General features: G+C 40.5%; 2 long non-coding RNA genes across 2 annotated transcripts in view; both read right to left on the bottom strand.

Moving 5' to 3' along the window:
• The window catches only part of LOC121141930, a 219,774-nt gene that overhangs the window by 153,435 nt on the left and 41,007 nt on the right, over positions 1-25,332 (bottom strand). The gene's annotated exons all lie outside the window — the stretch shown is intronic.
• LOC121141931 lies at positions 1,080-17,678 on the bottom strand. Its single transcript, XR_005878901.1, has 3 exons — positions 17,007-17,678; positions 5,208-5,410; positions 1,080-1,693 (listed from the first exon to the last, which is right to left on the bottom strand). It is a non-coding gene; the product is annotated as an uncharacterized LOC121141931 (long non-coding RNA).

Genomic DNA, 25,332 nt, shown 5'->3' with positions numbered 1-25,332 from the left:
CTAATAGCTACAATTCAGTATCTCAATTTTAATATACCCCATCTTCTGATCACTAGCTGTAAAGTCTTATTTCTGATGCCCTCTCTTAGTAATCTAAACATCATCTATTTTAGCACAGGTTTCAGTTCACTATTATCTCCTGTTTGTTGTTACTGGTTTGTTTTTCTTCTTCTTCTTCTAAACCCCAATGGCTTTCTTTCTGTCTGTATTGCTCACTACTGTGTATATATCCTCACATACCTCAGGTCCCTATTGTTCGAATGCTGAGACTTCAACCCTGATGGAATCATTTTCCTTCTGCCCTGGACCTAAATATGAACATCCTTATACATTCAGGCAAAGACACAACCACCTGAATCAGCAACATGATTTTCGAAGACCCTGAACTCTGCCTGAAAAACTGCCACACATTGCTTTCCATTGCCAATGGTAGTGTACTTCTCTCCTGAGCTTTTGTGACACTCATAAAGGCTTGTCACTGAGCTCTTCTGCTGAGAATACCTCCAAAGTGGAGCACTGAGTCAGATAACGTGTAGGTTCTGTGTGCTCACAGTTCAGTGGCACTCATGCCGTGGCCAGTCCTTCCCTCACTGCCCCCATCCACTATCCGGAGACACTTCTTAGCAGATGCAAGACTTCTGTAAGGGGAATCTTTTTATTGGTCTCTCAAATTCTCTCTCAGCATCTTAGGCTCTGCCAACACACCTTTCTTCTTTCATGGGTACAGATTCCACTCTCTTGCTTTCTCTTCAACCGTTATTTATACATTTTCCTAATAAATTTCTTGCTGTCTACTTTTACTTTACTCAAGTTTGCTTCTTGCAAGATCTAGTCTTCTACACTTGAATACAGTCTCTATTATGGCCTCTTAGCTAAAATTTCTACCCATAGATGTCCTATACATCTATTACTTCTAGGCCAACCTTTCTAGTGTTTATAAGTCCTGTTTCACCTCTGGTTCTTAGGAAATTTCTCCAGCAAATTTTCTCTCTCGTCTGCATATTTCTTCCCCCATCATCTGTTTCCCCTATCAGCTCTGTTGTTCATATCAGTAACAAACAGGTATTGCATCTCCTGTCTCATTGTGTTACTTGTATATTTATTTTCAGGGCTGAGGGAATCCAACATAATGAAATATGTGAGTGATAATTAAAGGGGGCAGGCTTTATTTCCTTTGCTTTCTGAGTTTGTTTTTCTTCTCCATTTACATTAATGGTGAGTCACTTGCTTGGAGGAGGAAGGGTTATCAATGTGAGACGGAAACAATGTCTTCCCTCAAAGGGGAGTCTTCATGACGTGCACAGCATCTACTTTCTGTCGGTGTGAGGCAGTCCCACAGCAGTATTTCTGGAAAAGACTATTATTTGCATTGACTCTTGGTCCCAGAAGATGTGGATTTAAAAGATAATGAGTTACTAACATTTCTTAATGGTCACTGTGTCCAGTAAGGACAATGCCATCTTACTTGGATGGCCTCACTTCATTCTGCAAATAATCCTATGCAGCGAGCACCACAATCCTTCCCTTTTTGCAGTTGAGGAAAACACGGAGTGAGAAGCTTGAACAAGCAGTACAAACGGTGGCATCTGAGCAAAGCCCAGGTCCTCAATGCCCAGCAGCTTCCATAGCATCCATTGCTGCAATGCCTGGTCCCCTAATCCATTGGTAGCTAAGGCTTTCAGTCTTGGCAGCTCTGTTGTGGATAAAAACACATAATAAGGTCTGTGGCCTTTTCTCTCATTTTCTAGTTGCTTCATCTCTTTAGGAGGAATCAGATGAAGCAGAACAACCCCATATAGGCAAGCACCACGGTATCCTGCTATCAGTGTACAAGACAGAAAAACTCCTGAAGAGAAACCAGCCAGACAAGAGGACCTAGTAACTGATCAATGTTGACTTTAAAATAGTTTATGAAACTCAGGAAGTGAGAGACAGCATATTCAACAGACAGAAAGGGAAACATCATAACTGGAATACAACATCACACTTGGCATAAAACATTGTCCTACAACCCGGAGAAAATGAGGATCTTCATGTGTTGTATGATGAGGAACATCACTCAGACTGGTGCATTTTCACTCCGCAAATACATGAGGGAGTTCAGAGCTTATTATACTAAAATGTTGCAGGTGCTTCAGGCCTCTAGTTGACTCACGAGAAAGTAAAATCTGGAAGAGTGCCCAGCCAGGCACATTTGCCTACATCAAACCTGGAGTTAAGAATGAAAGCTCCCTTCCTTTGAGAGTGGGGTCTATGGACCTGTGATTTCATATAGCCCCCTCTGTGATATCATCAATAAGAGATCCCACTAAAGGAAACTTGTCTGATCTATGCACACATCAAAAACAATAGTCTATGTGGGAAATTCGTGTCCACCGAAACTTTTAAAGGCTTTCAGAGCGTTTGGGTTCTCTCCATTCCCAGGAAGGTTGCATCCACTTCACTCCCACTTTACTGACAGATTTTGAGAAGTAATGAATTCTAAGAAATAGCCCATTTTAAGCACTCTTGGCTGATTTTCACCCCACAGCTTCAACCCTATCCAGCAAAAATGTTTCTGAGGAAATGCCAAACGATTAGGAGTGAGACAGCCCAGTGAAAGCTGCTATTTGGGGCATGTGAAGTATGCTTGGAGCCTGACTCTGAGCCAGCCGGCATAATGCTCGTCTTTCCTGTGGATTCTTGCTTCATTCCCTGCAACCTCCATCATCCCCTCCTGAGCATTTCCTCAGTGATACAGAAGACATTCCTTCCTTTTGGTATTGCCTGATAGACTCCATGCTGTAGTTACTTGTCTCATAGTCAGCTTGGATCTGGTGCCTTGCTTCCTTATTAACATTTTAAAGCAACAAGTCATGTGAAAGGTACTAAGTTGTAATCACACTTTTGTCTTTATTTAATAGCCACAGCAAGCTCATTAATTCAATACCATCATCTAAGAGCCTTTCCCCATGTAGCTCACCTCTTCATTCCTCTCTTCCCTATTACAACTTACTACTAGCTCTAGGTACTAAAGAGCTGACTTGGGGGTAAAGAGCGTTGGATGCTCTTGTTCAGGACCTGGGTTCCATTCCTAGGACCTACATGACAGCTCACTACTATCTGAAACTACAATTCTGGGTATCCAACTCCCTCTTCTGACCTGTGGGTACTGCACACATGTGCTCCAAATCCATGCATACAAGCAAAACACTCATATACAGAAAAGATGAAATGTTTTTTTTAATTACAAAAGAATTGTAAAACTGAGTGGTGGTGGTGCTCTCCTTTAATCCCAGCACTTGGGAGACAGAAGCAGGTGGATTTCTGTGAGTTCTAAGCCAGCATGGTCTACAGAGTGAGTACCAGAATAGCCAGGGCTACACAAACTGGTCTCGGGGAAAAAATATTGTAAGAGTTGAGAAGCCCAAACAGTTTTAGTGAAGAAACTGATACCTTAACGAATGGACTTTGGGAGCCCATTCCACATAGAGAGGTACTCTCTCAGCCTAGACATACAGGGGAGGGCGTAGGCCCTGCTCCAAATGATATGACAGACTTTGACGATCCCTGTGGAAGGCCTCACCCCCACACACACCATATGGGGTCAATGGGGGCAGGGAGGCAGGGAGGCAGGGAGAGGGAGTTCCCTCGGAACTGGGATTGACATGTAAAACAAGCTTGTTTCTAATTTAAATAAAAATCAATTAATTAATTAAAAAAAAAGAATAGAAGGACATAGTCCCTGATTTGATTGGGACATTTGGGGGAGATAGTACTAGAATCCAGGACAAAGCCCATCTGACAGAAACTAGAACCGAGATGAAACAAAGGAAAACCACCTAGATGGAGGCAGAACAAAAAAAAAAAAAAAAAAAAAAAGACACAGCCACTGCAGTTGGTCACAGCAGGAAGGCAGAATGGAGCAGCCTGGCTTTTCCTTTCCTGATGCACTGTAATGTCCCATCAATGCTTTCTACTGACTCAGCCTCCCCTCTGTGACACTCAGTCCACATGGAGTTTCCACGGCATTCAGCCACCTGTATGGAAGAGAAGAGCTGTAGCAAATGGGCCTGAAGACAGGCCTGTGTAGGATCCAGACAGCTGATGCAACTGTGAGTTGTTTGTGATGCTCATGGCTTCTAGAAGGATGATAAGAGCACTTCGGGAATTGGAGAGGAATTAGGAACGGCACATCAAGGTTATACAGAAGCATCTAAGAAGTGTGGAAGACAAAAGGTGATTAGCACAAGGCAATGGAGGCACACACCTGTACATCACACCACTAGGGAAGCTGAAGCAGGAGGATCGCCAATGGAAGTCCAGCTTGAGTTCCAGGGCAAAACACTAGCAAGAAAAGAAAAGGAACTAACAGATAATAACAGAATGAGAAGTGACCGAGGAGTCCAGAGCTACTTAAGTGAAATAGTGCTGGTTAGAGTCTGGCAGACAAGATCAGTAAGATTTGAAGACCTACATTCTGTTTTGTTTTGTTTTTTTATCATCATTATGAGAAGAGGCCAAAATGTACACACATATCAAGGGAAGAGGTAAGGAATGAGACAGAAATGAGCCATGGGGGTGGGGATAAGAGGAAAGGGGGGAAGAGAAAAGAGGGGCCTGGTAAGGTAACTGGAAAACGATGGCTAATAACCATCTTTGAGTTTGGAATTCTGGCTTTTTGTTATGGGATTTTTGTTGTTGTTTTGTTTTTCTATTTCAGTTTTAAGAAATAGGTCTCTTACTTAGGCCCCTGGGGTGGTAGAAATGTATTTTAATTTCCCCAAGTTTGGTGTTTTCTCCTGAATCCTGGAATCTCACCTGATAGTAAGGTGTGAATTTGAGTATGTATGTATGTATGTATGTGTGCATGTATGTATGTATGTATGTATGTATTATGTATGCATAAGTGAGTGCATTTGTGGGAAGAGAGACATTTTTCCCCAAACTCTTGGCTGACTTCTCTCATGGATGAATTTAAAAGTGAAACTAACTTTTAAATACATAACATGCTGTTATCAGTGGTTTTGTTTTAAAAAGTTCCATGTTTCATTGACATTAGCTGTTATCTGCTTGAGGAAACAAAACCAGGGCGTGACTCACCGTGAGAAAGTGGGAAGTATGTCTGTGGGAACGCATTTCCTAGGCTACCCTTAGAAGGTTGCCGTTTGCTGTGGCTCCAGTCACTCAGCACTAAGATTAGATAGACTCACAGCTGCATCACCCACCTCCCAAGGGGACGGCTTCTGCCTAGCCTTCTTCAGTCAGCTGCGGTGGGTACATTCCTGTGCCCGGATATGTGTCCCCTGGGTGGAGTGTGTTACTACAACAACCTGAAGTAATCACACCGCCTTCGGAAAGCACCAAAAATCAGCCACAGGAAGCAGAGTTCAGCCATTTAGGATATTCAGGAAGGAACTACAGACCAGGCCTAAAAATCAGAAACAGCACAGGATTGAAAATTAGGGAAGTTTGGTCTTCAGTCGTTCACAAATAATTCAAATAATGGTACTTAAAAAAATAAATATGCTTTCATCACCAAACTAGAGATTTGTTTTTACTGACGATAAAAACGATTCATACAAGGCCTTGATGTCTGATTTTTCCCCCCTCCGGGAGCCGTGATATATCCTGTACTTTTTTAACCTATAGCACTTGGAGTTTTACAGCCTCCCCCAACGAAGAAAGTCAACAGTACAATGATTGTGAGAGCTCCTGGCCATCTCCAGTCCAAGCTCACTGTCTTCTTTACCACCCTTTCCATTCAAGCACATATCCTTTATTTGGTTTGCTCAGTATTTCTCTAGACAGAGTTTTTCACTCATCTCTATCTAACTGCTTCTAAATTTTTTTTTCTGATAAATGATAAATACACAAAACAGGTCCCCTGAAAACACCACTTCTCTATATTTATTCTCTTTTGGCTTCTTTAACTAGTCCTGATATGTTTAGTTAACACATGCAAATTAAATATATTTAAGGACTACTTAAATCAACATTTTTTTTTACTTCAACTATGAGTACAACAATGTGGTACTTGCTTCCTTTTCTATATGAACACTTTTAACGTCATCTCTTTTGTCTACTGCTGCTTATGTTTCCTGTGGCTTGGAGATTGTGTGTGTGTGTGTGTGTGTGTGTGTGTGTGTGTGTGTGTGTGTGTGTGTGTGTTTGTGTCAGAGAGAGACAGAGACAGAGACAGAGAGAGAAAGAGGTTGGGGGGAGGAGAGGACTCTGGAAGCCAGAGGTCAACATTAAGTGTCTTCTTTAATCACTTCAGCATCTCTTAGTAGGATCTGGACCCTGGTGATTAGGTTAGCCTGGCCCTCAAGCCTCTTATCTCTACTGCCCTGTGCTGGGGTTGCATGCATACACCACAATACCAGGCAATTCATGTGGCTTCTGGGAGTTAGATGTAGGTCTTTGAGCCTTCTTAATGGCTGAGGGGTATCCCCAGCTCAATTTCTGGATCTTAACAACAGAAAAACAAATCCTCATCCAATGTCCTGAAGTGCTCCCTCTTACACATTTTTCTTGTAAGTTATAGTTTCTGGCCTTGTTTTTGTGCCTTTCACTTATTTCAAATCAAGTTTTGTAACTGATTAATGTGTTTTGTAATTTTTACTCTTTGTTTGAATTTATTCTCCTGTAATTGTTGTAGCTATTGCAGATAAGGTTGCCTCCTTGATTTCTACTTGGCATTCAGCAACACTACTGATGTTTCGTGTGTTGATTTTGTATCCTGTAACTTTCCTGAATGAAATTATTAGCTCTAATCACTGTAGCAGTCTTTGGGTTTTCTTTAAATCATGCAATATGCTCCCAAGGACAAAGTAACATCCTGCTCGTCAATTTGGATGAACTTCATTTTTCTGTTGCCTAATTGCAATGCCAGCACCAACTCCCCCCATTCTATTTTAAATAAAAGTACTGAAAAAACATCTGTTTTTTTCAGTGAAAATAATTTTTTCCAGTTAGGCACTGAGCTGAACCCCTGGAATCCAGTTGTGGAGAGGGAGGAGTGATGAACAAAGGAGTCAAGGCCATGCTGGGGAAACCCACAGAAATAGCTGACCTGATCACATGGGAGCTCACAGACCCCAGTCTGACAGCTAGGGAGCCTATAAAGGACCAAACCAGGTGCCCTGAATGTGGGTGTCAGTTAGGAGACCTGGGCAGTCTATGGGGCCTCTGGTAGTGGAACCAGTATTTATTCCTAGTGGGCAAATGGCCTTTGGGAGCCCATTCCTCATGGAATCATACTGTCTCAGCCTAGACATACATGGGAGGGCCTAGGCTCTGTCCCAAATGATGTGACAGACTTTGATGACCCCTCATGGAAGGCTTCACCATCCCTAGGGAGTAGATGGGGGGTGGGATGGAGGGGTTGGTGGGGAACATGGAATGATGGGAAGGTGAGGGAACTGGGATTGATATATAAAATAAGGTTGTTTATAATTTAAATAAAAAGAAAATAACTTTTTCATACCATATATTCTGATTACAGTTTCCCCTCTCCCAACTCATGCCATATCCCCACTACCTCCCCATCCATCCAACTCCAGGCAAGGAAGGAAGGAAGGAAGAAGAAAGAGCATGATAAACACATAAACCAAAATATATATGCACAATATGTAAGTGATATAAGACAGAAACAACAACAAATATATATATGTATATATATATATACACATATATATATGGGGACTGTCATCGGTGTATATTTGATTCTTTTCTAAAACTCTAATTTCCTTCATGTGTATTATCTTCCTTAGGGTCGCCTTTCCCAGTATTCATACACATAAAAGTTAAGAATTTCTGTGCTAACATTAATATTTCAGTTTTCCAGAGACAAAGGGATTTCTTGACAGCGATCTTCAACTGCTTCAGAAAGAGAATGTGGATTCACTTCCCCGACTCCGCCTGATTTGACTGGATACATCTAAACTGCCCCACATCATCGATCCCACTCCTGACACCATTCTGTAAAGAGAAGCTTTTTCCTTGAGAGGAGCCTTCCCGCCAGCCTGGTTCTAGAGCCGCATCAGTCCCAAATGAACACACAGGAGGCTATATTAATTATGAAGCTGTTGGCCTTGCTTGTTTCTTACTGGATAGCTCTGAGAAATGTCTGCTCCTGGCAGCACCAATTACGTCTGAGAGGAAGATGGGCATCGAAGAAACTTGTTATGGAGTTTGCTTTCAACATGGCAAGATTAGCCATTTGGGCAAGAAACTGTTCTTGCCTATAATGCTTGACTGTTGTTGTATAAACTTAACATGCAGGACCCACAGAAAAGTGACTGCTGAACTCAGTCTTACAGGGTTCCTGATTTATGGAAGAGTCTACCAGACTTTCTGCAGGACACAGAAAAATGACTGACAGACTGCCAATGCAGATGGACAGTTTGAAATTTCCTGCTTTGCTGAGAAGTGTTCCAGACACATTGTTACATGTTACAGAGGAACTTCGGGTGACTGTCCAGGCAGTAAGATGTCTCTGTCAATCCTAGTGTTTATATATTATCCTTCTGTGGTCTTTGATGGAGTTGAAGATAGATAGTTATGGTTTTCCTTAGTTATGATAAAAGATAAGCTACATATAGAACTTTGGACTCACAAGGATGGGATAGATGATATTTTCTTTAAATCTTGCTAATGTTACCAAAATATTGTAACTATGTTCTTACTTGATAACTGTTCTGTTATATATAATTTGACTATGTTAAAGTTAAGACCTTTCTTTTTGTTTAAACAGAAAAGAGGAGATGATGTGGGAAGTCCTGTTATTTGTCAATAAAGCACTGCTGGCCAGTAGGAATCTAGATAGGTGGGACTAGGAGTCCAGGAGGACTAGGGGAAGGAGAAACACAAGAGAGTCAACATGTAATGCCATGGGGTAGGAAGCCCGGAAGTATTCTCCAGTAAGAAACATACTTAGATTAACAATTATGGGGTAATTACTTAAGTCAGAGCTATCCAGTAAGAAACAAGCAAGGCCAACAGCTTCATAATTAATATAGCCTCCTGTGTGTTTATTTGGGACTGATGCGGCTCTAGAACCAGGCTGGCGGGAAGGCTCCTCTCAAGGAAAAAGCTTCTCTTTACATGTAAGGTTTAACAAATGCGCAAACAAAGCATTATGATACAGGGGAAAAAAAGCCTCCAAAAATATCATTGACTTAGTTTAGTGATGAGAGTCTACTGCTGGACATGGGGCCTGCCCTTAAGTCTGGTTTTTATACCCAGTAAGTCTCCATCGGAGAAAACTAATGTTTCCTTTGCAAGCAGTTGACACTCATCTTTTCAATAGTCTGACAGTCACACTGAGGCATAAATGTCTCTTTAGAACATTTTCATTTCTGCCACACCATTTACACTTCCCTGCTTTCTGTTTCACCACCTCAGCTATAAAGTGGCATATGTCTATGTCTGAAACAAACACACAATCAGGAGCTAAATGAAACTTGGGTAGGGACTAAGGTTAGAATATGTTTAGTAAGTGTCAGGTAGTCATGAGTAAGGACCATTTTCCATAAACCTCTTGTCTTTTAGTTACATTTGGAAGGCTGGCACAAGCAACTCCATCTCACCAGTTTGAGACAGGGTCTCATTATGAAGCCTAGACTGGCCTCTAACTTACAATCCTCTTGCTTCAGTGACCCAAATGCTGGGTTTATAGGCAAAAACTACCATGCCCTCCATGACTTTACTTCAGTTCCAACAGCTCTCCCTCTTGTCTCTGAACAATGTTTGCTGAATACATTGCTGGTTAACCCTCTGGTGGTTTGCTCTCCATAATTCCACAATATCAGGGAAAGAGTCATCCTAGTTGGTATGATTTGATCCCAAATTGGAGGGACAAGTGACAGATGGCAAGGAGTTAGTGCCAGCAAGCCCTTCAGAGTAGGTTTAAACCACTGAGTCATAGAAAGAACAACTCTTAGGTCATGCATGCCTGATGTCTCTTCTGCTTGTCCTGTGAATAATGTCCTAGCATCTCAAAGATGTCCCAGTTCCTATGCCAGAAGCTGCACTTCTGAATAATGCTGGAAGACAGCTTAGTCAGTAACTGAGCTTTACTGAATGCAACTATTAAGTAATACACAGGCAACAAGAGTAAAACTATTCTGGGAATTAACTAATTGTGTATGGATTCGTGACTCTAACACTGTTCAATCCTAAGAAGACTTACACAGTTCCAGAGGCGTCTACACATAGGTCTGGCAGATCTAGCAGCAATTAGCCTCATCACACAGAACTATATAAAAGCTTCTTCTAATTAAAAAATGAAAATCTCTGGTCCAATAGAAGAGACCAGAGCAATGGTTTTTAGGGCTTATTATTATTATTATTATTACTATCAATTTTACTGATTATCTGGGAATCTCACATCATATGCCCTGATCACCTCTCAGTCTTCCTATGTCCACCTTACCTATCCTGTGACCTTCCTTATCCCTAGCCCCCTACCCAAAAAAGGAGTCCATTTTGTGTTGTCCATATATTCACTAAACATGAGTCTTTCTCTTTCTGCATCTGAGTTAGAAGCCATCAACGAGGAGAACCCTGCCACGGTTGGAGTGGGGTGAGACTCTCCCAAGTGCGCAGACATTAACACAGCTTCAGGCCACAGCCCCAGTCCACAGGCATCCACATGGGCTTCCATAGTGACATCAACATGGCCCTTGACTGCACCGGACCCACGGACCCACTTACAGGTTACTGGTCTCAACATGATCTCAGGTAGCTACACAAAGCCGCTCTCATCAGGATGACTCCTAGAGGTAGCAAAGCCCCAGGACATTACCAAGGACATCACCAAGGCACCAGGCAGCAGCACTGACTGCATGCATCCACATAGACCTCAGGCCAGAACAGCAGGTTTTAAATGCCCGTTTTAAGTCTGTGAGACATGAAGAGGTGAACATCATTCCTTACAAGTAAAGAAACCTTTTCACAGAAGGTGGGAACATCTCCAATGGCCTGTCACTATTCATTTTAAACAGGTGTCATTTGGCTTCAGGAGCCAGTAACTAGAAGTAAAGAACAAAATGTTAGCAAGTTCCAATACAACACTGAAAAGATTGTATTAGGGTTTTTGTTGTTTTTATTTGTTTGCTTGTTTGTTTTTTCGGAGCAAAGTCGATTCTGCTGTGCAGGTGAGAAGACTTCCCTGTTTAATTCTCCATCATCCACACTCCCCATGAGTTGTCTCTCTTTCCTATGCAGGTGCTGTCTTGTGGCTTCTTGTATCTTTTTATCCCTAGTTAGCTTAGGCTGTTCAGCCTGATCCACCATCAAAGGGAAGCAGGGCACGTTCTGGCCTGTAGTGCCCATTGTTCAGGTTGGTTCTGGTGCTGTTGACTCTATTTTAGCCACACTTGACTGTTGCAAGGGTGTTGTGCTGAGCAACAGCCCTCGTTATTCTGTACTATACATAAAGTTTAGATTCACAGCAATACATGTATCTTAGGTTTAAAAGTCATCTTATAGTAAAGACAAAATAGGCTCATTCCTGTTTATGATTAAACCTCTGTATTTTCAAGGATTGGGCTACGCCTCATCTGTAACCTTAACTACAAGTGTTTCTGCATTGCCTGTTCCAGGAATAGCAATCATAGTTTTTTGGGATTTTTGAAACTTCGTTTCAAACAGTAACAATCTTGCAATCCTACCTTTGTTTCAAAAGGGTTGTTTGTTTCAGGAGAGCATTATGACTAACTTGTTATGCCTATGTTCTGCTCCTATAACCCTGTATATTTTGCCCATCAAATACCTCATTTTGAACCCCTCTGCCCCTGAGCTATAAAACCAAAAAAAAAAAAAAACCAAAAAAAAAAAACCCTTTTCTTCCTTACACCCAAGGCTGACCTCTCAAACCTCACTGTAGGGAGAGATCTTACGAACCCATAGTACTGACCAGGTCCACTTGGGCGTGGTCACAGGTACGTAAAACATGGGTAGGGAGAATAAAAGAGCTCGGGGAAAGAAGACTCACTCTCTTTGAATTCCGGTTGAGTCTCTGAGAGCAGCGAGAGGACCTTTGGTTCTCAGCTTTCTTGACTTGTCATGTTAGTGACTTCTCCCTCAATAAAATCTAAGACATCCCTACTTTGTGTATCTTAATATTTCTGCAATGTCTGGGGTAAGAAGTGGGATATGGTCAGTGCTATGTGTATGTAAGATCTCTCCCTACACCTCACCTTAGTGGAAAGCAGCCCATGTTCATGTACAAAGATGTTTGCTTTAATTATTGATTTGGCCATGATGGTTTTGGTCAGTGGTCTTCTCCCATCTTTGGGATGAACACTAATGTGGCCATTAAAAGTACTAAAATCAATTCAGAATCGTTGCTTACAAAGTAGTCATTTAAAGAAAGATGTGACCAGGTCCTTTAATGGAGCTTGGCTCTAAGCAACTCTCCTAAGTAGTCAATGGTTTAAAAAACAAGCAACAGAAAACATAAAATACATTTTTTAATAAAACATAAAGTCTTGTATGGAGTTCACACAGAATAAAACAGTTTCTTTTAGAATATGGGAGGCATCTATTTACAAGCAACACATTCATGTCATCCCCAACAGACACCATACAAAGCACAGATTATTCTTTTCTCTCCCCCCCCCTTTTTTTTACTTAAGTTAGAAACAAGCTTGTTTCACATGTCAATCCCAGCTCCCTCCCCTCTGCCCCTGCCCTCCCCACCAGGGAGTGCCATCCATTTGCCTGCAAATTTCAAGATTCCATTGGTTTTTTTTCTGCTGAACTGAATAGTACTCCATTGTGTAAATGTACCACATTTTCTCTATCCACTCTTCAGTTGAGGGGCATCTAGGTTGCCTCCGAATATGTATCTTTTGGGTATATGCCTAAGAGTGGAATTGCTGGGTCTTGTGGTAGACTGATTCCCATTTTCCTGAGGAATCTCCATACTGATTTCCAAAGTGGCTGTATGAGTTGGCACCCCCACCAGCAGTGGAGGAGTGTTCCCCTTTGTCCACATTCTCTCCAGCATAAACTGTCATTGGAGTTTTTGATTTTAGCCATTCTGACAGGAATAAGATGGTATCTCAGAGTTGTTCACAGATTACTCTTAAACAAACTACCCAGATGTATCCATCATACATTAAGACCCACACAACTACAGTTCAAAGCAGAGAAGACTTACACAGTTTAGAAAAATGAAAACTTATAAATTGGTTGAATAGCTATCCTGTTGTCTGCTAAATCACACATTATTGAGATGAGGGCTCAAGATACACAAACACAGTCACATTTTAAAACCAGCCAACAGGTCAAAATACTGAGATATTAACTAGCTTTAATGAAAAGTCTTCAAAACTGGATACCATGAAGCAGAAGCAAAGCATTTGTAGAAACAGGGTTTTGTAAGGCAATTTATATAAGCTGTGTTCTCTTTCTGCCTCAAAATCATCTTACCTAAACCTTGGCTTGCCTCAGCTAAGAGCAATGATATGCAAAGCAGGCAGTGCCCCACCAGACTCACCCATTGACTCAGCTTTCACTGTTATTGACTTGCAAATTAAACTTTCCTCACCTGGTGTCTTAGCTTTCCCAGACTTCCCTCCTTTAGTATGTTAATAGAGATGCAAGATTATGCTAGGCTAGAAAAAATCCTTCTGTTGGAACCAGAGCAAGTCAGTGTGCTTCAAGGACCTTCTTGCCATAGAACTCATCTAAGCATTGTTTTTTCATCTATTTTCCCAACAAAAACTTCCAGAACCATTTCCTCGCTTTGACAATAGGGACTGTATATAGTTTCTGCTCCAGCTTCCCAAGCCCAAGCTTAAATACATCTCCTCTACCAACTGCTGTCTCCCAATTTGTCTCAGTAGAAGCAGCAGGTCCTAGGACTTCCAAGCACCAAATATGCCTGTTCCCCTCCAACACACCTTTTCATAATGTCCCTCAGGCTTCCTGTTTTCAAATTTCCATATTAGCAACCAGGGAAATGGAGCCCTAACGACATATATAAATAGTGAAATGTTATTTACAACACAGTGTATTATCTCTTAGCAACTAATTCCAGAGGCAAAGACTATCTCAGTATTATCAATATGTCTACATTCTAAATGTGCCAAGACAAAAGATGTATCTCTATTTACAGGTCAACTATGAAGCTAATCTTTTAATTTTACGTTTGTCTAGCAAAAGCAATTCAGACATTTTTGAGCACTTAATAAGAAATGTTTACCTATCTTTAAGTTATCTCTTCTAAATTCTATAACCAGATTTTTTCCCCTCAGCCTAAGTTTCAATAAGTGATATGTGGAAGCAGCATCCTCAAATCTTCTTATTCTTTCCTTTATTTCATTTGTTGTTTGTTTGTTTGTTTTGTTTTCTGAGTTTCCATGACAGGGTTTCTCTGTGTAGCCCTAACTGTCCTAGAACTCACTCTGTAGACCAGGCTGGCCTTGAACTCAGAGATCCATCTGCCTTTGCCTACAGAGTGCTGGAACTAAAGGCCTCACCCAGCACACCCTCAAATTGTTTTAAGGCATAAGTTTAAAATTAATGTTTCAATTAATTTTAGAAAACCTTTCCATAAATAGAGAACCAGTTTCTTTTTCCTATTTTTCTGAATCCTTGGATTTTTAACTTTAAAAATACAAACACTGACTCTTATAAGTCTCAAATTACCCCAAACACATTTGTTCACACACACTCACTCACTTTTTTAAAAGTATGTCAACCATGATCAACAATGCACAATTATAAAAGAGAATGCAAAACTCAGTGGTCCTGACACAGAGGAAATGCTAAGTCCTAAAATTGATGCTATAAAGGCTTAACATACAGATTTGCTTACCAGTCACACTAAACAGAATTTAGCTAAAGGAAAACTGCCTCCAGAATACTCCAGAGATAAGTCGTCTACTAACCAAATCTACTAAAGATAAGCAGAAATTTAGGGTGCAAGTGTGCTTAGGTTCACAATGCTTGTCCTCCATTACCACAACCAAAGTAGATGACCCTGACTTTCCACCAGCAATTAGGCCTATCCTAAGGGGCAACTCAGAGTGGCAGCACAGGGCCACAGGGAAAGTCCTGGTCTGCCCTTAAGTTCCCTGTGCCAGGTGGACAAGATAAACCTGGGCAAGGATTGGAAAAGAACAACACTGTGTACTTAAATAAATTTCACATCTACACAAGTAGCCAGACTCCTGTCTCTTTTTAAATTGTTCAAAGTATAACCTGGGGACAGGAGCTAAAAGAGATTTAAGGATAACAGCATATGTTGAATGAGTGAGCCTAAAGTATAAATAAGTAAAACCTTCTATTCCCAGCAGTCTCCTCTGTGAACAGTATCTGGAGCTGGACACATGCTGTATGAAAGAACTTTTTTCCTATATTAATCTCTAAGTGTATAGTAGAAGTTCTCACTGGGAGGGCATATTAATTCTAGAACAGGCAGTTTTCACTTCTTAGCTCCAGGGTCAGAGACTGGGTTCTTCCCTGTTACTGTCTTAGAAGTCACTACAAGCTCATAGAAGACTAGTCAGTTATATAAGTTCTCCCTAGTAAACCCAATATTTTTATGGTTACCTAGATCGTGATAGGTCTCAACACTGTGATTTCTCTATTCCAAATTGTTCATTACAGCCCCAGTGGCTCAAGAAAGCCCCAGACCTTTCCTGTCACATGCTAGATGTCCCCAGATCATTCAACCGAACTCCAAATTTTCTCAGGAGAGCTTCCAAATTGACAAGGCCTGTCCTACAATTGGCATTCTTGTTAGATTATGGACCTAACACTTTAAGACGATTATCACTCTGGAAAGTTATGTCTTGTCTTGTTCCCTCCTAGAGCTGACAGGCCCCCATACACAAGGATGCAGCAGGGAAAATGCAAACCCTAGACACAGATCTAACCATGTCTCCCTAAGCCTCTGGCTTGCAGGAATGGTAGAGCTGTGTCTCTCTACCTATCTCTGCAGTCCTTGACTTTGAGTTATGGTCAGGTGTCAAATGCAATGGAGAGCTCTCAACTCCACCACAATAATAACTGATACTGTTCAACAGAAAAACACAGAAAGACAAAGCCAGTCAAGAAATGGCAACTGCTCCAAATCATTCAAAAGAACCTCAGATTGCTCAAAAGAATCCAAAAGCAAGCAGCAAGGCAAAGCTGGTCAGGGAGCGATTTTCCAACGGCAAGATTCTGAGTTCAAACTCATTTTTTTTCTTCATCAAATAGAAGTAAAAGCACCTGATTCTGCACAATGGAAAGAGGAATATGTCCCTGGAGCAAAATGACTCTGGCAGCTGCTGGAATTTTCCATCTTTCCTCTCCACCCTGGGTCAGCTCACTGAGTGGCAGGCACCACCAACATGTGTCTTAATCCCTCTGTAGTGGCCATTTTGTTATCAATAACCGCTACAATGGAGCTGAATTTTAAAAACTCAGTTATAAGAAGCTAATTTGAAATGCTAGCTCCTTAACAGTGTAAAGACAGGAAGAGAAACAAAAGAGGAAATACAGAAGACTACGATAAAAAGAGATCTACGCATGCAGTTCATGCCCGGGAGCAATACAAACTTATGTGTCTAATTTTACATGTTTTGCATCACCCGAGTGTTAATATACTGATTTCATTATTGCTTTTTTTCAGTTTTTATTGTTGAAACAACATGTAAAGTATTAATAAACTTAAACTTTTTCTGCATAGTTACTCTTATCAATGGGTTTCCTGCCTTTTGTTGTTTTCTTCTTATAGGCAGGTTTTTCTTTCAAATTAAAGAACCTCATTTAGCATTTGTTATGAGACAAGTCTAAAAGCGATACTTTGTCTCAGCTATTCTTCAGGAATTTTATCTTGCCTTCATTTGTAAAGGAAAGCATTTCCAAGCATGATATTCCTAACCAGCCCAGGTTTTGTTCTGTTTATACTATACTATACTATACCATACTATAAACACACAGTCATACTCGTCCCTGGCCTTCCAAGTGTCATTGAGAAGGGTAGTTCCGATAACAAGGATAGGGTATTTTCTCCCGCTCACCTGAGGACTTTTTCCCAGTCTTTCATCTTAATTGTGAGGTATCTTGGCTTGTTCTCCATTGAGTAGAATCTGACTTGTGACCTTGACTTTGATCTTCCTATATAGGAATATATCTGTAGCCTCCTCTAGGTTTGGGAAGTTGTCTGATGTAACATTTGTAGCACTGTAGTGTCAGCATCACCTGATTAGTTGTTTTGAAGTTATCCCAAAGCCCATATGAGCTTCCTTCTTTCATTTTCACTCTTTTCTCTTTTTTCTTCTCTGTGTATTTCCCAACAGATTGCCATTGTTGGGTCTGTTCTGTCCTTGATGCCTTCCATCCCATTTTTCACGTAGCTGAAAACAGTTTTTTTTTAGCTCAAGTATTTCTGCTTTAGATATGGTTTGTTTGTCCACTCCATTTTGCTGATAAAATACTGAATTGTTTTCTTGGAGTTGTCTTGAACCTCATTGAGTTTCCTGAAAACATCTATTTGGAGGTCTCCGTACAAGACTTTGCCTATATTAGCTGCTATGTGATCAGTCTCTCTGGTGTCTTATCTTAGGTGAGGCCAATATCCTGGAAGTTTTAAACAGCTATTAAGGAGTAATAATAGCTTTGAGTGAAAGGAACCAATAATTAAATGTCCCAGTCTTCATAATCCAGAAGTTCTAAACGGGTTTTCTGTTGTATCTGACCTTTGGTCACCGTTGCTGTTTGAGCACTAGATGACACTCTAGGTTCAGATTTGCTGCCAGTATAATTGGAGTATAGTCACGATTTCACCTCTGAAGCTACACATTCTATTTTTGTCCTCAGTTCTGCAGCGGATGCGCTATTCAGAAAGATCTGATAAAATGCTGGAAAAAGGTAATGCAGCTCAATAATAAACTGTCGGAGTCTTGGGTGCCTGTGGTTACGTGCTAAGAGTCTCCCTAGCACTTTACCTTACTGTGGAAAGTCTAGTCCTGAGCTCCAAAGCAACAACTTGGCAACTATTTCCTTCTCCTGGAGGACAATGGTTCCCTTGATGTCATACTTCTTGGGGTTGGGAGCAGGATGGGGTGGACAGTCATGTGATTAACAATACACTGTTTTGTTTCTTCTGGTATTCACAAACCATTGAATCCAATGCAGAAATGATGCATGACTAAGATACTATGGGCTACCTGCTGCTAAAATGAACCAATGGCCCAGACACCTGTTATGACTGATGCTGACTATAACACATTTGTTCAACTGGGGCCAATGTAGTTGGCACTGGGTAGAAGGTGGATGTGGGTGGCCAGAGACTCTGTTCCTGTGTACTGACCTGGGTACTGAAACTAATGGAATTTGCTTGATGTTGGCTTTCATTGGCTCACCAGAGTTCTAAGACCAAGCTTGGCATTTCCTTCCCTGTCCTGGGCCTGAGAGAGAAATTAAGAAAGAAGTCCTTTGATTACCATGCTAACACAGGCTTCATGTACATGCTCTTACCTAGTAATAGATGCCACAGGCTCTGCCTGCATTGAGATTCCCCCACAGTAAACCTGGTACTGACCTCATCTAAATCCTGGATTTAACTCCTTCCCTTCCCCAGGTTGGGAGGCATCCTTCTCTGTGCTGTGTTTCTTTGAGTTGGAAGGAAGATGATAAAGAAAATTTGTGACTTCTATCTCAACTTCATTGTATGTTTTCTTATATTATACTAGAACCAAGTGCTATGACAACTCTTTTCTTTTCCTATGCCCACATGAAAGGAGGGTAGTATTTGCCCAGCCAGCCAAATGTTTTTCTGGAGATTTTTATTCCACTGCTATCTTGATCCACCCAGTTTTCATTATAAACACTCTGAGCATTCTCTACCACCTCTGTTAGTTTTATCAGACTAAAAACTTTGTCTTGCCTCCTGAATCTCAACCTTTAGCTGTTATTCAGTATAGTCTTCCACTAATTCATTAAATTCATCATGCTACAAACAGAACCTTCTGTCTCTTCTTTCTTCTCCAACCTAAAGCTGTCTGCCCTCAGACTCACATAGACATCTTCACAGCATGGTCTCTTCACTTTAGACACATCAATAACCACGCAGAAAACATTTGTTGAACTCACGTACTGTGTACTATGGCTTAGGTGTGGTTTTCCTCCCAGGGTTTGTGTGTGGGAGGGCCTTAGAGTCAGTGCCAGTGCTAAGAGACAATGTGACCTTTAAGAGGTGGAGTATGTGGAGGGGCTGGAAGCCCTGAGTGAGTGTGTGCTGTTAACATGGGTGTCGCCACATCAAGCACCTCCCCCACCAAACTTCAGTCCCAAGGGGGTGACAAAACCTTTCCAGGTAAGGCTCAGAGGGATGGAAAAGCCTTCCTTGGGGGTTCCAGAGTGAATATTGACAGTATGTGAAGAAAATGCCCACTGTAGCAGCCCCTGAAAACATTTACTGTCTAAGACCCCTATAGAGACTGCTCCTACTAAGATTAGCTAACCCTGTCTCCTCCTTTTCCTATGTACCTCAACCCTGGATACTCTAACATTTCTGCAACCTGCTCTTTGTGCTACTTGCTACTGAATGTTATATTTGGCTAAGTGGTTTCTGAGGCAAAAAAGACCTTCTAGGGAAGACCCACAATGCCTATCTGCCCTGACTCACAGTCTGGTCATGACTTACCTAAGGTTCTGTGCTTAATATTCCATCATCCATGAAGGCAGTCTGGCCTTTTCAGCTCCTCCCCTCCTACTTCACTCGTACACTCCTCAGGGTGCCGCTCATGAAGCTTTAAGGATTCCTTTTGTTTATAAGCCACCATTCCTCCACTATACTTCCACAGGCTGTGTTCTGTTTCTCAGTACATTTGTAGGACTGTGACCTATGCAGGTTGACCTGCTTCTACTGAGTATCGATGATTATGCCAACCATTGTACTTTATCACCGCGTTAACTGATACTGAGGATTTATTCTCACCTCCAAGGAAATGCCAGCCTCTTTAGAAAACCAATAGCATACACATCACACAGCAAACTCTGAGAACAAGGCCTCTAGATAAAACATTGATATTCAGGGCAAAGATACTGTACACACAATACCAGAAGGCTTCTGAGGAAAGAGGGTGAAGGTTGTGCATTCTTCTATCTTGACTTCTAGAAAATACTTCAGAATGCAGAGCTGCTGTAGGGTAAGCACTTGGTCAATGAAATAATCATTCCTACGTATAAATTCCAAGTGCTCTGAGTTATACTATTAAAGTAGAACAGAGCAGACCATGTAAACAAAAATACTCTTAAAATTATATACCGGTAGTGTGGTGCCTAGAGTAAGAATCCCAATATCAAGGCTTGCTCAGCGAAGCATCCTACCCTTCAGGCCAGCTCTGTCTGCCTTAATAGCTTCTCTCTACACATGTTATAGATCCTCAGGTTCAACTGGGCACTGGAACCTTTGTGCATTCCTTGTGTGGCTGACTGGTAAACACACCCACGTCCATACCAGAAAACAAATAAATATTTAAAAATATTTAAATATTTAAGTAAATATTTAAAATAAGCAAATATTTAAATAAACATTAATGAATAAACAAATATTTCTTCCAAAGAATAGGCACTCAGGTATTTTAAACCTTACTAAATTTTATTGGGGTCTCCTGAACAAATATATTCAACACCACAATTACTCTTGACTTCCCATTTTCTTGTTGCCCTGGCTAGCCTACTCAGCTGGTTACATCTGCTTTAGTTTAGTTACCCAGAATAGAAGTTCATGTACCACCTGATTAACATAAGACAAGTGTAATATGATCTCATTTCCTAGTCTAGATATATCTTTAGCAGTGCAGCCTACTATCAGATGGAACTTTTATTCCAGGCACAGCCCACTGTCAATTTGTGTTGTGTTATGACCAACTATATTGTTTTATATAAGACACTGACAAATTCTGTCTCCCTATATGGAGACACAATATAATAAATCTTTGGACCCAAGGGCAATGCTTTTCTATTTTTAGCTACTAAGATTAATCTTGATATATTCAGCTTGAAGGCCAATAGGCATCTAAATTCTAACTCTATAAATGACTTCCATGTTACCCCAAGTGTAAATTTATTCATTTAATTTTAAAATATCTATTCAATTTAAAATATGTAATTTACTGTGTATGTCTTAGGAGCTAGTCACATACTAGAAATTAGTATTCAGCAGAGTCAAAGCCTCTTGCTAACACAGAGTTTACATGGTTGGGGCAGGAGCAGGAGAGGGGCATTGAAATGGTCAGTTCAGAAAATGCCCCTTTTTATCTTCCCAGTGCTCCGGTGCCATGAAACACACCTTCAGGATGTTAGGTCTTAGATAAGATTTAAATAGCTCTTTCCCTGGCAGGTGAAAAACTCCTACTGGTTGTTCTCCCCTCCAACTAAACTTATTTGTCACAGGAATGCACCCTGAGAACCTGACATGAGTGTTCTGTTGCAATTCCTCGGTTTTAGTCCAAGTAATCACTCAGGTTCTCTAAGATGAACTTTCATAATCCCCTTGGGAATGCAAGTGGCCTGACCCACTTTGCCAGTCTGAGATATAAACACATTCATATCTACTTGTTTTTCCTAACTTAGCTCCCCCATTCCAGCTGAATGTTCGAAACGCTGCATTCCAAGAGTCTGCCACTTCTAAAGTCAAAAGAATCCGGCAATCGATCCTCTCAGTTTCTTCTGATTACATAACTATACACAATCACATATACTGCTCATGCTAAGTGTGAAAAATGTTCTAACAGTAACTTTCTATATCCAACTGTATATGAAGAAAAGGAATTTTTTTCCAAGTATTGTATTTCCACAATCAGTTAGAGGAGATGTTCACTTCTTCAGCAAAGAAAAAAATGCAAAGGCAGCAATCACTTCTAGGGTTGCATTTCAAAAGTTCTGATTTATGTGTGCAATAAACATGAAGAAGCCAGGAAGAAGGGATCTGAGGCTCTAATCAACCCTCCCTCCAGCAGAAGCAAGGCTGGTTTTGTTTTTTGTTTGTTTTTTTTCTCCTTGATGCTTTCTATTTTCTTTCTGTTTTAACTTCACTTTCCAGAAGTAAAACTAAAACTAAGAGGAAAAACACTTCACTGAATTGGGGTGCCGTGTGGGGGGGGGCGGTCACAGTATATAGAAACTAGATTAGAAGAGACTGAGCTGGCCAAAAATCAAAATATTTTGAACATTTATTCTTACAAACTAGCTCTGACATCTCACTTCTGGCATTGGCAGCTGACCCCCAAGCCAGAGAACCACAGGCAACTTGCTGAGGAATTTTAGTGATGTACCAATCACCCAACTGCCTTTGGCAAAGTACCCTCCCACACTCCTCTCTTTGGCCCCCATCTTGCCAGCCTGGTCCTGCAAGTACTCAGGAGTTGGCACTTCATAAGACCATTCCTCCCACCACAATCATCCTTTGCCAATGGTTTTGAGCCCAAGAATCCTAATCACAGAATAACTCAAGACATCATACTTTGTTTGGTCTGTTAGTAAACTCTGAATGAAAAAGTAATAATAATGGTAATTAATAATAATAACAACAATCAGATTCAGGTTGTTTGTAGAATAGACAGGATACTGCTAATTGAATATATGTCTTAACATGGAATATGGTTGGTTAGACTTCAAGTTATTCCACTCTGATTTCATATCATCTAGTCAACAGTAAAAATACAGGACACCACATTAATAAATTAGACACAGGAGCAACCCCATGTCAGCTGAGCAAGTGACCTGAATCAATGTTTAGTGTGTGGTGCATGTGTGTGTACATGTATGTGTATGTGTTAGCTATTTATAATGCATGCATTTTTAGTATTCTGTCATCATCACAAATGCATGAAATGAATGAACTTGTACGGGAAAAATTTTATTGTGCTCACAGGTTTGGAGGGTTCAGTCCACACTTGATTCATTCCATTGCTTTGAGGACTATGTAGTAAGGCAGTGCATCATGAAATGAGCACAGGACAGAACAAAACTGCCCACTTGGGGGTCAGGAAGTGAAAGAGAGGGAAAAGAAAGGACTGGAATCTCATTATCCCTTCAAAGGTATAACCTTATTAATATAAAGACCTGTCAAGAGGCCCTACCTCTTAAAGGGCCGCAAGACTCTTGTGGAAATTTAACGAAAACCAAGGAGTGCTCAATGAAATCAGAGAGCAATCTCTTCAAAAGAAGTGAACTTTTACCAGCAATTTCTTCAGACCCTGGTAGAAAGTGTACAACTATATGGTGCACATAAGAATATTAATAGCAGTAGTAATAATAGTAGTGAAAATATATACACAGTACACTTTACATATATAATATGTGTCATTTTACTTCACATTGCAAAAATTTTGTAAAGAATTATTGTCATAACTTCATAAAATGAGGAGTTTCAATCTTAACTAGTCTTTTAAGAAACCATGGAATTATCTTGGGTGTTCTTCTTGTGGAACTAGAAAAATGGGGCTTGAGAGCCAGAAATTTTCATTAATAGAGTAGCAAGGCCCTTTTTTCCACATACCTCACCCCTGTGTGATTACCATCCCCTTCCTGCTGTATACATTGTATCAGCAGATTCGATCAAATGATTTCATATAGCTCTCAGCAATGGGGTGAAGAGGCATTCATTAGAAATTCTGTTATCTTCATCTATCAACAACACCCACGCTATTTCATTTGCAGAGGTTTCCATTGGAACATAGTTTCTATGTTTTAAATTTTCCTATAAAGAAATACATAGGTAAAATGGTCTTCCTAGAAGAAGTCTTTACAGGGGACAGATGTGTATTAAAACAAAGACGATCCTATCTGGTAAGAAAAGCCACAGCAGAACATGAGACTTTGGTCCCCAGGTACCAAGGACAGGATAACTCTGAGCATGTCTCCACAAGTCAAAACCAACAGCAACACTCCACACTCCCTAGACAAGCCCTTTCCTGCATTAGCAGTTCTTAGGAGAAGTTGGCCTGCAATCTTCAGTTATTGTTTGCGCTTCTACATATAAATTTACATTAAATGGTGCCTTGACAATGTACTGAGTTTGTTGTTTATTACCTAACAGGAAAGTGCTCATGGCATGAACAAGAGAGTTGTAGAGTGTTCCCATGAGCTAGTACTTTGGAGGGGGTATATGAGTAGAAAGAAGCCAGGGGGAAAACCTTTTTGAGAAACGTTCCTGTCTTGAGTCACATTTCCCCCCAGAACTTGATTTTTGTCTCTGTCTCCTTATAAGGGATTAATTTTGAAAGCCTTTGTTTCAAAGTAAGTTCAAGAAGTTGTCTGAAGCATGGGAAACCAGAGGATTGGTCAAGGAGGTTGATCCTCTTGCTTTACCATTTACCTTAACAGTGATAAATAGGTACCTGTAATGTAAAATGCTACCGGTATTTTAGTATCTAAGACTCCCTTATTATGCTTTTGGCAATCACTGACATTTCAAAGATGGATATTTTATCTATCTTCTTCTTCTCAGAGCCTACTGCAGTGCCTACCAAATTAACAAATACATCCAACTGGCGACCCAGCCCAATAAGAGACATTCTATGGACTATAAAGCTGCCCCAATTAGTACCAGACATAGAATGGTCAGGTCCATCCCAAACATCACAAATAGGATGCTAGTAATTAATAAACTCAGACATGATATAACTCTCTAAACACATGGAAACCATTATTGAAAAAATCTGAAAGTGGGAGAAAATTTAGCCACCAACCCAATGGTCAAAAATGGCCTGTGTATATGATGATTGTACTATAAAACTTTAATGGAGCTAAAATCTCTACACCTATTTACAGTATGGGCTTCAAGTGTCACAGTCCAATGTACTAGTCTCATAACTGTTGGAATGCTGGTATAAATAAGCCTTCCATGCTGATAGTTATACAAAGATACAGCACATGCAAATATGTACAACACACAATACATTTGATAAAAATAAATGAAAAGTTGCTCTGTGTATTTGTCATACTATATTTTAATGCCATTTCAGAATACACTTTGTTTATTAAAGTTTATAGTTTAAAAGTTGCTGTGTTATGCCTGTCACAGCTTCATAAATCTCAAGTTTACATTTCTTGGTTACATCATTTTCTCTTATGCTTTAATTTGCTATCATGTTGTTTACTTTATCAATACCCTAAAAGCAAAAGACTAATGTATGTGTCAATGTAGCCTACATCAGCAGTAAATTGTATAAATATGTTTTCACACATACATTGTGTGATGTTCACAGAGTCATAAAATTGCCTAATGATGTATTTCTCAAAATGTATCCCATCAGTAAACAATATACAACATAATTCAAGTAATCTTGCAGGCACTAAGAGAAAGTTAACATTTAAGCACTTTGTTGCTGAACT

The sequence above is a fragment of the Mesocricetus auratus genome, unplaced genomic scaffold, assembly GCF_017639785.1.
Source record: "Mesocricetus auratus isolate SY011 unplaced genomic scaffold, BCM_Maur_2.0 Super-Scaffold_100008, whole genome shotgun sequence".
In the NCBI taxonomy this organism is placed as follows: Eukaryota; Metazoa; Chordata; class Mammalia; order Rodentia; family Cricetidae; genus Mesocricetus; species Mesocricetus auratus.
The sequence above is the reverse complement of the archived record's forward strand: the minus strand, read 5'-3'. Positions and strand labels throughout refer to the sequence as shown.